This window comes from Strongylocentrotus purpuratus, unplaced genomic scaffold (assembly GCF_000002235.5).
Source record: "Strongylocentrotus purpuratus isolate Spur 01 unplaced genomic scaffold, Spur_5.0 spur5_scaffold_21, whole genome shotgun sequence".
In the NCBI taxonomy this organism is placed as follows: Eukaryota; Metazoa; Echinodermata; class Echinoidea; order Camarodonta; family Strongylocentrotidae; genus Strongylocentrotus; species Strongylocentrotus purpuratus.
Window position 1 is genome coordinate 27171694 of NW_022145607.1, and position 13413 is coordinate 27185106.

Here is a 13413-nt window from a genome sequence, read left to right on the forward strand (position 1 = left end):
AGAGAGAGAGAGAGAGAGAGAGAGAGAGAGTGAGCGAGTGAGTGTGTCAGAGAGAGACAGAGAATGAGAGAGAGAGAGAGAGAATGAGTGAGAAAAAGATGCCCAAGAGAGAGAGAGAGAGAGAGTTAGAGAAGGAGCAGCGGCTTGTCTGAGAAGAAAAAAAATAGATATATAAAAAAGTATTACACCTTGCACATTTTTAGCGGGGAGAGAAGAAATAGGGGGGGGGGGGGGATGGGAGGTGGTTAGGATATAATAAGGAGAAAGCGATAGAGAGTACTGGAATAAATTGTTTCAATTACAATTAGAGAATGAGAAGTAAGAATAAAAATGTATGTGTTTTAATGTTCAAAGCAATATTTATTTAATATTATTTTAGGCATTTTGAGATCTGGTAATAAAATACTGCATCTCAAGACACACAATCTAAAATTCAATATGAATTTATTTGTCATTAAATATGTAATCTGTTATGTATCATATGAACTTTTGGCCAAGCAAAATGTGAACTTATTTACAAATACCGGACAAGCAAATGGAGATTAGACTTAAAGATACAGACCAGTTATGGTCATGCGATTGCATTGTGAAAGAAACGTTGTGCGTGACACGTGCGTTATATCTATCAGGTCCAAATAGATATAATCATTTACCAAATATATCAATTAGTAGGCGGTTTCTCACTGAGCAAAATTTGTATGATTACGTATTAGTCAAAACATATTCTTTCACATGATGGATAATAAGAGCTTCCATTTCATTTTTTTGAGAGGGGGCGTTTCTAAAACTGGTATTTACCTTTAATCATTGATATTTTTAAATGAAAATGAAGCTGATTGAATCAAGCATTGTGATCTTAAATAAACTTATTGTTGAAAATATTTTGGAAAAAATTCATCCTGTTGCATCATTTAGTTTATTTAAAGAGAAGGTTGAGTTCTGGGAAGAGGTGAAAAATAATTTGTGAGCTTTATCATTGTTATTATGCAAGGGTGGAAGAATATCAGATAAAACATGTTCCCTGAAAAGCATGGCTCTTCAAATGCCTTCATATTTTAAGTATGGCATGTAACATCGTAAAAATCGGGACGGATTTTTACGCCACGTGTTCGTGTAGTCCCATATACATCCTTCTGTGTACAGTCCTTGCAACTTTACCAAGACTTGGCCAGATTTCTCATCATTTTGATAATTCCAGAACCTTGCAATACACACCAATAATTATATGCTAGATGATCAACCTTTTCTGATCGATTTCACACAGTTCTTTCACAATGCAATCGCACGACCAGAACTCAACTTTATCTTTAAATTTAAAGAAAATTTGTTGTATTTCTTGATTTTTGTTAGCATGGTTCATATTAGGCTACAGGTAAAACATTACCCAAATCATAAGTAAAGTTTGAAGGAATAATATTGATATTAAGTATTTCTTGTCCATTTATAAATTTCTTTTTCACTGATATGAATTTTACAAATGAATGTTTATATAGAAATTGAAATAAAAGTGATTTACAAATACAAGTAGAAGTAATCATAAACATTTGGATAGTTAAAGTTATCTGCTTTGTGGAACTTCATGAACTTAATGGCAGCAGGAGACAAGCTAAGAATGATATGAGGAAGTAGAGTTCTGCATGTATTCTAAATTCTCAAAGTTTAGTATGACTCGTAGTGTGGTTTTCAAAGGTCAAGCCTTTGATGACTGATGGTGTTGATTGAGTGGTCATGAACATGGTTAAAGGCTACCTTAAAGATAAAGTTGAGTTCTGGTCATGCGATTGCGTTGTGAAAGAATCGTTGTGGAATCGATCAGAAAAGGTTGATCATCTAGCACATAAGTATTGGTGCGTACTGCAAGGTTCCAGAATCATCAAAATGATAAGATTTGGCCCAGTCATGGTAAAGTACAAGCACTATACACAGAAAGATGTATAGGGGACTACACAAAGATGTGGCATAAAAATCTGTCTCGATTTTTATGATGCTACATGCCATATTTAGAATATTAAGGCATAAAGAGCTATGATTTTCAGGGAACATTTTTATCCGATGTTCTTCCACACTTGCATAATACAATGATAATGCTCACAAATCATTTTTCACCTCTTCTCAGAACTCAACCTTCTCTTTAAAGCCCCTATCAGGGATTTGCAAGCACTCAAAACCTGCTCTTAAAATTAACTTGAAACGGCAAGTTGAGGTTATTAAAGTATGTGCCAAATTTCAGATCGAAAGACTCAGTCTGTGGTTTTCTCTCTTTTTCGCGAGTGAAAGTTGAAGCCCTCATTTTGTACACAACAAATGGGATGGATGAAACACTGTCACAAGCAAAATTCAAATTTGAAGGAAAAAAAAGGCCCATCTAAGGTCAGTTCTGTCTGTTTTTTTTGGGGGGGGGGGGGTGGGCTCTGTGTTGCTATCTGATGGGACAAACAGTGAAAAAAATACACGGGGGCTTGGGGCGGATTGCCCAAAAGAGCCCCCTAAAATCAGAAAAGAGCTCCCATAAATTTGCATAGAGTTTAATGCAAAACAGATTTTAGAATGTTACATTCATGCAGGCAAGCTTGAAAAGTAGCCCCTGAAAAATAAATTTTAATTTTTTTCCCTGGGAACAAACATTTCCTTGGTTACCGGCATGTGGGTATCGTTGCATTCTGACTTCTGGCCTCTACAGACTCTAAGGGGTCCTGGTCCTCAAGATTTTTGCTGTTGACCTGGTGGACAATATAGTTAGTTCCAGTGAAAATATCAATTTTAAGAGATTTAAGAATAGTTCATTAATTTCTGTAATCTAAGGTAATGTATGCATGGCATATTTTGTTGCCTTTTAAAATTGTCACATTTTTCAGCCATATCTGTGAATTTGTCTGCGATTTATGTTTTTCCTCTATAAGTCCAATCGGTAGAACAGTTCATATGTTGTCATATTTTTGCCTCTGTGTCTGAATTTCTACTTTTGGAATAAAAAAAAACTTAATAAGGCCCCACTTCATATATAATGTACATGTATGTTATATAATGTACGTTACAGCTCAAATTATACTGAGGTCAATATTAGAGGCCTTTAAAGGTAGGGTATTTTACGGACATCGCTACCACTGCTTAATGCACCATCTCTCAGTGAAGTTATACATACATATGTAGAGCGATTTCTGGTTCCTTTACCCAAGCATCATTACGTGCGCAAATCATGCAGTTGGTGATGCATTATGGGACATGGCTGTTGACACATCAGGACATTGTGAGCAGCAGATGGCAGTATACAAAATCTGAAGTAGTGTCAGTAGAACAGCCTGCCTTTAAAGCCCGTCTGCACTAGTTTGGCCAGGAGGGATTAGACCACCCTGTTGGTAACTGACAGGTGGTTATCTCATCAACTCAGCTCTCAATTAACATAAGAAAAAGAGGATCATGGGGGACCAACAGGCATCGATTAGGCATTGTTTGCAAATAGAGGAAGCAAGTAGCTATAAGTAGTGCAGTGGGGCTTTAAGTTCTGAATGATACTATTGCCTCTCTTTATTTGCAGTTTCATATTGCAGATCTCAAGATTAATGCTGATAGTCGCTCCCAGGGCAGATGTTTATAAATATATCAATCCAAGTAATTCCTGATAAATAAGAGACTTCCTGTTAGTGATCAATTGAACTTTGAGAGTTATCAGAACTTAGTGATAAAATTGACTTATATCATTGAACAATTGAATGTCTCTGCATTTTTTTCTAATGTGACAGTTTTTAATCATTTCCCAGTCTTTTCCCACGGTTGAAACAAATGAAAAAACATGTAAGTAGTCACTGATTATGTAGTTGACCATTTTACAGAACGTGTGTTATATGACACTTTGAAACACATTTAAGTTTTGTGAAAGAAAAATTAGCTTTATTTTCAAAATGGTGTGTTAGCTTGTCAAGTTGACTTTAAAAATAGATGTAATGATTATTGACCCCATTTTTTAAACACATGATTTTGTTTAATCATAAAAATGCAAGAACATGGTAATTTATAATAAAAAATAGATACACAACCAATTAAGTGATATTCACAAGGGAAACCATAGTCATATACATGTGTAGCTGCCAATTTTTGTGTAATTTGTGACAACTTTCTCTGCTCATAATTGTACAGTGGAACCTCGTTATAACGAGACAGAAATTACCTAATTATTGTTATATCAGGGTACAAAAACTAAAGAATACAAAGAGCTGCCTTGGGACCAGTAAAATCACCTTTTTATAACAGATATTTATGCAGAGCTGCCAACCATTCCGTTTTTGCCGGAATTACTCCGTTTTTCCCTCCAAATTACGGTATTACGTTTTTTCTTCATAAAATACGTTTTTTAATACACAATTTTTTTTATTTTTTTTTAATATTTTTTTTTTACATACCGCGCGTCCAACAACTGCCCTAAAATGGTGATTTGATCACAAATTCAATAAAAAACTAATTTTAAAACATACTTGAAGAGAAAAATATTCTCTAAAAAAAATGAAATGCCGATAATACCAAAATAACCACCAAAAAAATTACTTGCTTGTATGGAAAAAACAGCATGATGAATGAACATTTCTACATTGGAAGTGTGTCCGCGTGGTTGTAAGTTTCGTTTTTATGTATTCCTTTTTTTTGGCTTGAAATTCCTTTTTTTTGCCATCATGATTCCTTTTTTTGGTCGCACAAGGTTGGCAGCTCTGCTAATGTTTATTTTTACATTTGTATGTATGTTTTGAATTCATGTTTTGATTGTACATAGTTGTATGTGAATGCAGGGCTCTCTGGAAGAGCAGGTCCAGAAATAGACTTGAAATGAGACCACCCTGTTGAAATAAAACTAAAATAATAATAACAATAATACTTTGTTTTATCATAGCTCTTTATAATGAGGTTCCACTGTAAACTGTAATTCTTCAGATATTTCTCAAACTTTCACTTATCAATTCTCTCATTTCTCTGCATTTTTTAATAAAAAAGTAAAATTATATAACTGAAAATTGGACTTTCCCTGATGATAATGTACGTTTTTCTTGAGCCGGAAGAATTTTAACTCTGTGTAAAATCCTCTTTCGCTTCTCAATTTTCCTGGGAAGTTAATCTGTTCCTATTTATGAACAGGGAAGTAAAGTTACTGATCCGGAAATGATATCTCCTGTTATTTTATTTTACTTCAGGCATAGTGACCTTTGATATTTGCTTGTTAAATAACATCTATAATTTATAAACAAATGTTCTTCCTTGTATATCTTTAATTGTTTCGGTCATATAGTTTTATACAGTTAACTAAATTATTCATAACCAATACCAATACCAATGAGAAAACTTGGATCTACCTCTGTTCCAATATGACTCTGCCTCCGTTCCAAGATGACTCTTTTGTAGAGAATAATTTCAGGAAAGTGTTTGTTTTCCTGGGAATCTTGCTGTCTACAACATTTCATCCTGCTATTTTAATCATATTTGAAATCATTTATTTATTTCAAATAAATTGATGACATTCTGTTCCAATCATTTATAAATAATATTATGCTGAAGCATATCTTAATTAGCATTTCTTTTATTTTTATTTCTTTTGTTTTTCTCTTCTTTTATTAAAAAAAATGTTTTGCTTTCAGGGCAAGTTGAAATTATGTCCTGCACGTTTCCAAGTAGGCCAAAACAGTGTCGAAAAGAGAATGAGGGCGAGAGGCAAGGACTATCTCCGGTTCAGCGTTGAGGGTGTGTTATTTTCTCAGCTGATTGGACGCGCGACACGGAAACGGTCTTTCACTATTATAGATCTTATTCCTAAGTTTAAGTTATCTTTAAATGTTGGACTTAACAATTATAGAAAGTCGTTAGCATCTGTAAAAATCTTTTGTAAAAGTTATTTTAAAACTTAAAAGGCATAACATTTTAATTCAAAGAATTGATATTTTCTATTATCAAACTCTGTCAAAATCATTCATGTATTTTTCATGTTCTTTATGTGGAATTTATGAAAAGTCCAAAAAGCTTGATTTTTTTGCTTTTTGAATATATTTTGTTTCAAGGCTACAAATGGCTCTCCGTAATGTTAAAGTCCAACTTAGAGGTTCGACTTGGGATCTTTGTGAAACACCCCAAGGCTGTGGACTAGTTACCAAGTATCAATGTATTATTTGCATTGTCTGTAGGAATTGAGCGTTAGTGACAGAAAACTCTAATTTTATTTGATGTGTAGTCTGATTCAAGCACTAGTATAGTAGGCTATATGATGTTAGCTTGGTATGCCTAAATTTAATCGACTGCAATCTTAAATGTGATCAAAGTATAGTGACAAATTGGTTTGAACCGGCCGACCCTTTAAATAAACACTTGGAAGAATTCCTGTTCCAGTCAATACAGATTTTGACATTGAAGCAAGGAGAGGCGTTGGTATGAACATTACTAATTTGCTCTCGCCTGGGGGAAAGTTCAACTTTTCCTACAAAAAAAGTATATTATTGTACTATTTCACGAAGTCCTTTTTTTCTTAAAAATTACGGTAGTACGTTTTCCTTCATGAAATACTTGTAAAAATAAAATAAAAATTGCACATACTGCACGTCAACCAAATGCCCTAAAATGTTGATCACTACTTCAATAAAAAACTTCACTCGAGATTTATGAAGAGTTCGTTTTTACAAATAGTAAACGAAAAAGAAAGAAAAACAGAGTGAAAAGAGTAAATATTCTTAAAAAGAATGAAACGCCGAGAATACAAACAACAATAAAAAACTACCTAATTGTAAATACACTAAAGGTCCTAATACGGAAATAACAGCATGAGGAATGGACATTTCTGCATTGAAGGTGTGTCGCGGTTTGTTATAAGTTTCGTTTTAATGGGTTTTTTTTTGGTTACTTGAATTCCTTTTTTCCCCATGATTAATGGTTCCTTTTTTTTTTGGTGCACAAGGTTGGCAGCCCTAGGGTGGATCCAGGATTGTGTGAAGAGAAAAATGGGGGGGGGGGGGGAGTTTTCTCAAAATATCAAAATGAGAATGTTTAATCATAAAAAAGTTTTTTTTTTTCAAATGCTTTTTGATTTGAGATTAAAATTTTGTTCTGAAAGTGGGGCACATTTTTCAATGTATAATAATTGCTACGAAGGACAAACATGAATTATCCTATCTAACAACAACACTTAATGTATGCAATTCGCATTCCGAAAAATAATACAATTTTTCGTAAAGGGTGATTGAAATAGTTTTTAACGAGGCACTTAACAAAGCTTTGTGCATTCAATTTGATTAAATTACGGAAAAGGTCTATTGGAATTTGAAATGGGGACACAGGCCGGTTGTTATCTCACTGAATTAGATCAACAACAAAAATATGTGTTGGAGCCGTCTGTGACTGTGTACCGAAAATTAATAATATCGCTCTGCCCGACACCTTTGACTCTCTGACTCTGGCCGAGTGGGCGGTGGAAGTGGGCGTAGTGGTTAGCAGGCGCGGATCCAGGATTTCTTAGGGGAGGGGGCCCAATTTTTTTTTTTTTTGCTCCCGAAAATTTGAAAATCGCGCCGGCCGAAAAGTCGCTCAGTGGGGGGGGGGGGGGGGGGGGGGGGGGGGGGGGGGGGGGGGGTACAGAGCACAATTTTTTTTTTTTTTTTTTTTTTTTGCTCCCGAAAATTTGAAAAACCGGCCAAAAATTCGTTCAGTGGGGGGGGGGGGGGGGGGGGGGGGTAGTGAGCACATTTTTTTTTTTTTTGATCCTCAAAAAAATTTCGATTTGCACCCCCCCCCCCTTGAGCGCCAGGGGGGGGGGGGCCCAACCCCCCAAAAAGGTAAAAAATCACGTGATTTTACATGATTTTTTTCTCAAGGGGGGGGGGGGGGGCCCGGGCCCCCCGGGCCCCCCCCCCCTGGATCCGCCACTGGACTGGTGGTTAGGGTAGAATAGCACCCATAAATGGAAACAGTAGAAGAATGAAATAATCTCCTGGTATATCTTCCCTTTTTTCCACAGAATGTATATTGGTAACATTACTGTTCGCGAGATCGACCTGGGGGTCATTATTGCCGCCGAGGCCCCCGCTTTTCGTGAAAATTAGCTGTGTTATTATGAAACCGGCTACATCATGATCAACTGCGCATGCTGATAATCAGAAATGTCTTTATAGTTATTTTAAAAAAACGTACTAAATTAGGAGGAACTTTACGAAATCAAATTAACTCGTCAACGATTTTTTTTTTTTTTAAACTGGATTTTAAATAGCTATAATATCTTTTCCAATACGGGACAAGGGACCTATCCTCACCTTGAAGTGATTTTTTTTTTTTTTTTTTTAATCTTTCTTGCCTTATTTCTAGTAGCCCCCCCCCCCCCACCCTCAAATATTTTTATATTTTGGACTGACAACTTTCTAAAAATTGTGCTTGTCTGATTTTTTTGGTGGGGCTTTTCATATTTTATGAATTATGTCCACGCCCCTCCTGTTTAAGCTATGGTCACAAATCAGAGCAGCGACCGACCGATCAGTAGCCTGCTCGGTCGCTGCTGGAATTAGGCATCGCCCAGCGATTAGGTCGCTGCCCGGGCGGCGACCGCCCAGGCACCGAGCGTATTTTGGGCGGCGAGTGAAAAGTGAGCAGGCGCCACCCAAATTTTAACTCCGCGCTAAAGCTTCAGCGGCGACCGAGCGATGCCCTAAAAACGAGCGGTGCCTGGACGGCAGCCGCTCGGTGGCCGGGCAGCCGCCGGGCAGAATTGGTTAAAAACTCGCCGCTCGGCCGCCGAGCAGGCTACTTTTGGGTAGTGTGACCATAGCATAACTTGGATCTGCCTCTGTTACAAGATGACTCTTTTGTAGAGAATAACTTCAGGAAAACGTTTGTTTTCTTGGGAATCTTTCTGTCTACAACATTTCATACTGCTATTTTAATAATATTTAAAACCATTTTATTAATTTCAAATTAATTGCTGACACTCTGTTCTATCCAATCATTTATAAATGTGACACTTAAGAACAACATCTTACCATACCTATCTTTATTTCTTTTGTTTTTTAGGACAAGTCTAAATTATGTCCTACACGTTACCAAGAAGTCCGCTAAACTTTTCCCCGACAAAATTATTTTATTGCTCTATTTCACAAAGATTTTATTTCAATGCCAATTCTGCTATTCTTAAAGTGATAGATGGTCTTTTTGTATTGAAAGTTTCAGATGAACACTCTTTGGAATAGGGGTGCAGAGCTGCCGACCAGTTCGGTTTTCCCGGAATTATTCCTTTTTTTTCCTGAAAAATTTAGGTAGTCCGTTTTTTCTTCATAAAATACTCTTCTTCTTTTTTTAATGTAATTTTTTTTGCACATACTGCACGTCAACCAAATGCCATAAAATGTTGATCACTACCCTAAAAAAAAAACTTCAATAGAGGTTTATGAAGAGTACGAATTTACAAATAGTAAACGAAAAGAAAAAAAATTAAAGCGAAATGCGTAAATATTCTCATAAAGAATGAAACTCCGATAATACCAACAAAAACTACCTAGGCCTACTTATAAATAAACTATAGGTCCTAATATAGAAATAAAAGCATGAGGAATGGACATTTCTGCATTGGAGGTGTGTCGCGGTTGGTTGTAAGTTTCGTTTTAATGGTTCCTTTTTTTGTTACTTGAATTCCCTTTTCCCCCCATGATCATGTTTTTTTTTTTTGGTTGCACAAGGTTGGCAGCTCTGGGATGGATCCAGGATTCTGTGGAGAGAAAAAAATGGGGGGGGGGGGGGGGGGGAGTTTTCTCAAAACATGAAAAATGAGAATGTTCAATCATAAAGAAGTTTTTTTTTTTCAAATGCTTTTTGATGTGAGATTAAAATTTTGTTCTGAAAGTGGGGCACATTTTTCAATGTATAATAATTGCTACGAAGGACAAACATTATGAATTATCCTATCTAACAACAACACTTAATGTATGCAATTCGCATTCCGAAAAATAATACAATTTTTCGTAACGGGTGATTTGAATAGTTTTTAACGAGGCACTTACAAAGCTTTGTGCATTCAATTTGATTAAATTACGGAAATGGGGACACAGGCCAGTTGTTATCTCCCATTGAATAAGACCAACAACAAACAGAAATCCGTGTTGGAGCCGTCTGTGTACCGAAAATTACTAATATCGCTCTGCCCGACACCTTTGACTCTCTGACTCTGGCCGAGTGGGCGGGGGGAAGTGGGCGTAGTGGTTAGGGTAGAAAAGCACCCATAAATGGAAACAGAAGAAGCATGAAATAATCTCCTGGTATATCTTCCCTTTTTTCTCAGGATGTATATTGGTAATATTAATGTTCGCGAAATCGACCTGGAGGTCATTATTGCCGCCGAGGCCCCCGCTTTTCATGAAAATTAGCTGTGTTATTATGAAACCCGATATATCATGTTCACCTTCGTATGCTGATAATCAGAAATGTCTTTAGCTATTCATGAAGAAGAAGAAGGAAAAAAAACGTACTTAATTAGGAGGAACTACAAAATCAAACAAACTCGACAACGTTTTTTTTTTTTTTTTTTTTTTTTTTTTTTTTACTGGATTTTAAAAAGCTATAATATCCTTTCCAATACGGGATAAGAGACCCCCTTTCCCACCTTGAAGCGGTTTTCTAGCTTTCAGCCTAATTTGTATGTAGCCCTACCCCCCCCCCCCCCCTCAATATTTGTTACTTTAGGAAGCCCTAACTTGTTACAATGAAGGCGTCCATCCCGCCTGTTTTTAATGTTGAACTACTTTCCCCCTAACCAAAACCAAACCAAAATTCTGCAAATATGGATCGACATAAGCTCAAATGCCCACCAGTAGCGTAATAAGCAAAAACTCCTTTTTTTTCGGGGGGGGGGGGTACAAAGAAGAAAAAATCATGTCATTTTAGCAACATTTTATAAATCAGTATCGAATTAGAAATAAACCACGTTTGATTTTTTTTTTTTTTTTTTTGGGGGGGGGGGCAACTGCCCAAGCCCCCCCCCCGTATCAGTACACCAGTGATGCCCACAATCAAAGTCTTGAACTCTTCTTTGTTCGTTTTCATATACGTGTCAGTCATTAACAGTATGTTAATAAAGTAATATCTTCGTGTTTTCTTTTATCCGTCTTTCGGGATACGGAAACGTCAAAATAACGGTATGGTAAAGCTGTTCCGTGTTTTTGTATTTCGTAGAAACTCACAGATTGATTCATACGTGCATACATTTCTTGATAATTTTTACTGCAGTTTCCGTTTCCTATTGCAACTTTTAAAACTTTTCCGATTTACAATCGACCACATATCGCATATCCGAAAAATGTATCCGTTTTGGATTATTCAGAATCTCAAATATGCAATTGGCCTAATATTTCTGTATTTTAATGAGAAAGAAAGATCCCCTATGCTCTACTATATCAAATTCCATGAAAAGAAAATCGGACCATTTCGTGGACTTTGCACTTTTCACGTTGATCACCTTAGGGCGCAGATAATGGGGGGGGGGGGGGAGACACGGGCCTGCCCCACCCCCATTTTTGATTATTTTTCCTTGTGCTCTTATTATTATTTTCATTTGCTTGTTAGAAATTTTTGCTTTATTCGGCGATTCCTTTTAATGCTCAATATCACTTGTTTCTCCCCCTCCTTTTTAAACAGTTTTGCTCGTCAGATTTCGATGGCAATCAGGCCCCCCCCCTTTAAACAATATTCTTGAGATGTCATGCAGTCGATTAATACTTGTTGCCGTCAAGTTCATAGTTTCGGCAATATCGGCAAAGGAAGGCCCAACTCGGGGCTTATTAGCCTTTAAGGAATATAATTTCACCAACTGACGAATAATCATTGTTCAAACACTTCGATTAAAGATTTGTAACACAATAAAAAAAATGTTCAAACACTTTGATTAAATATTTGTAACACAATAAAAACTGTTCAAACACTTCGATTAAAGATTTGTAACACTTTTTTTTTCATCGATAGTTTTTTTGTATTGATTCCAAAACAATACAAATCATTCTTAGGAATACAGTTGTTTGTTATCTTGACACGATTCAATACATTTTCAATACATAGATTGTACGATTGATGAAAACAAAATTGAAATCAGTTGTAACATAAAACAAATAACCCCATCAAACCAAACACACTACTTCCGGGGGTAGTAGTGTGTTTGGTTTGATGGGGTTATTTGTTTTTGGTTATTTGTTATTTGTTATGGTGGGTGGGGACCCACCATATGCGACATACGACACACAAACACACAAACACACACACACCACCCGACCACACTTCCACACATAATACATACTGTTCTTAGCCTCCTCAGAATACCCAAAATTGGAGTGACAGAATAATAACACAAACGCAAACACAAAACAAACAACCACGCGCGCACACCCACTGTAACATTACAATATCCGTGTGAATCAGCTATTCTATATGCGTTAGTTTAACATTTTGAAAAGGAACGAGAACCTATTCATATTTTTCAAAAACGAAAATAAGTCAAGGAGATGCAGTGAATGTAATGCCTCCTAGCAAAATAGCAATGAATACCATCAAATTGAAAGAAAATGGTGCGTTAGATATTTTAGTGATTGTATTGATGACTGAAGCATATACTTTATGATTAATATGAAAATAGAAATAAGGTGATACAGAACAATGTAGTCTGGTATGGCCGGAGGTGGTATACGTAAAACTTCTATTTTCTCCTATATACCACAAATACTGTGCGCAAGCTTACATGCAACTTTAATTCAATGTATAGGCAAAAGCGATAAAATGGAATCATTTTCACCAGCTCGCAAACTTACTAAGAAGAAAAAAAAACTTTATCGACGATGGAATCCGTATATTAGAAATATCCTTTGTATACAAAACAAAAGAGAAAGAAGGTTAAAAAATGAAACAAAAAGAATGAAATTTAAAAAAGTAAGCGCGTAAGTAATTTATAATTAAATGAATAGGACCATTTTATGGAATTCTCTCCCAAACTCCCTACGTTGTATATCCAATACTGAAACATTCATATCTAAACTCAAAACTCATCTTTTCAAATTAGCATGTAATAAAGGATAAGTAATGTTGTAATTTTTCTCTTTGAAAGAACTTCATTGTTTTCTATATATGCTTTTGTTTACTCATCTTCCTTTTATGATATTTTTATATTTTATATAAAATAATATATGTATATTGTAAAGTGCATTGAAATGTCAACAGACATGAAATGCGCTATAAAAGAACAAAGTATTATTATTATTATATATGAAAATCGGGCAGTCAGTCAGACGGACAGATCGAATACAGACAGACAAACATACAGACAAACAGACAAACAAACGGACATACATACAGACAGACATAAATACAATCAAAGAGATGAATAACAATGGAACTATATCGGAGCAAACTAGTATGAAGGATTACGAGTAA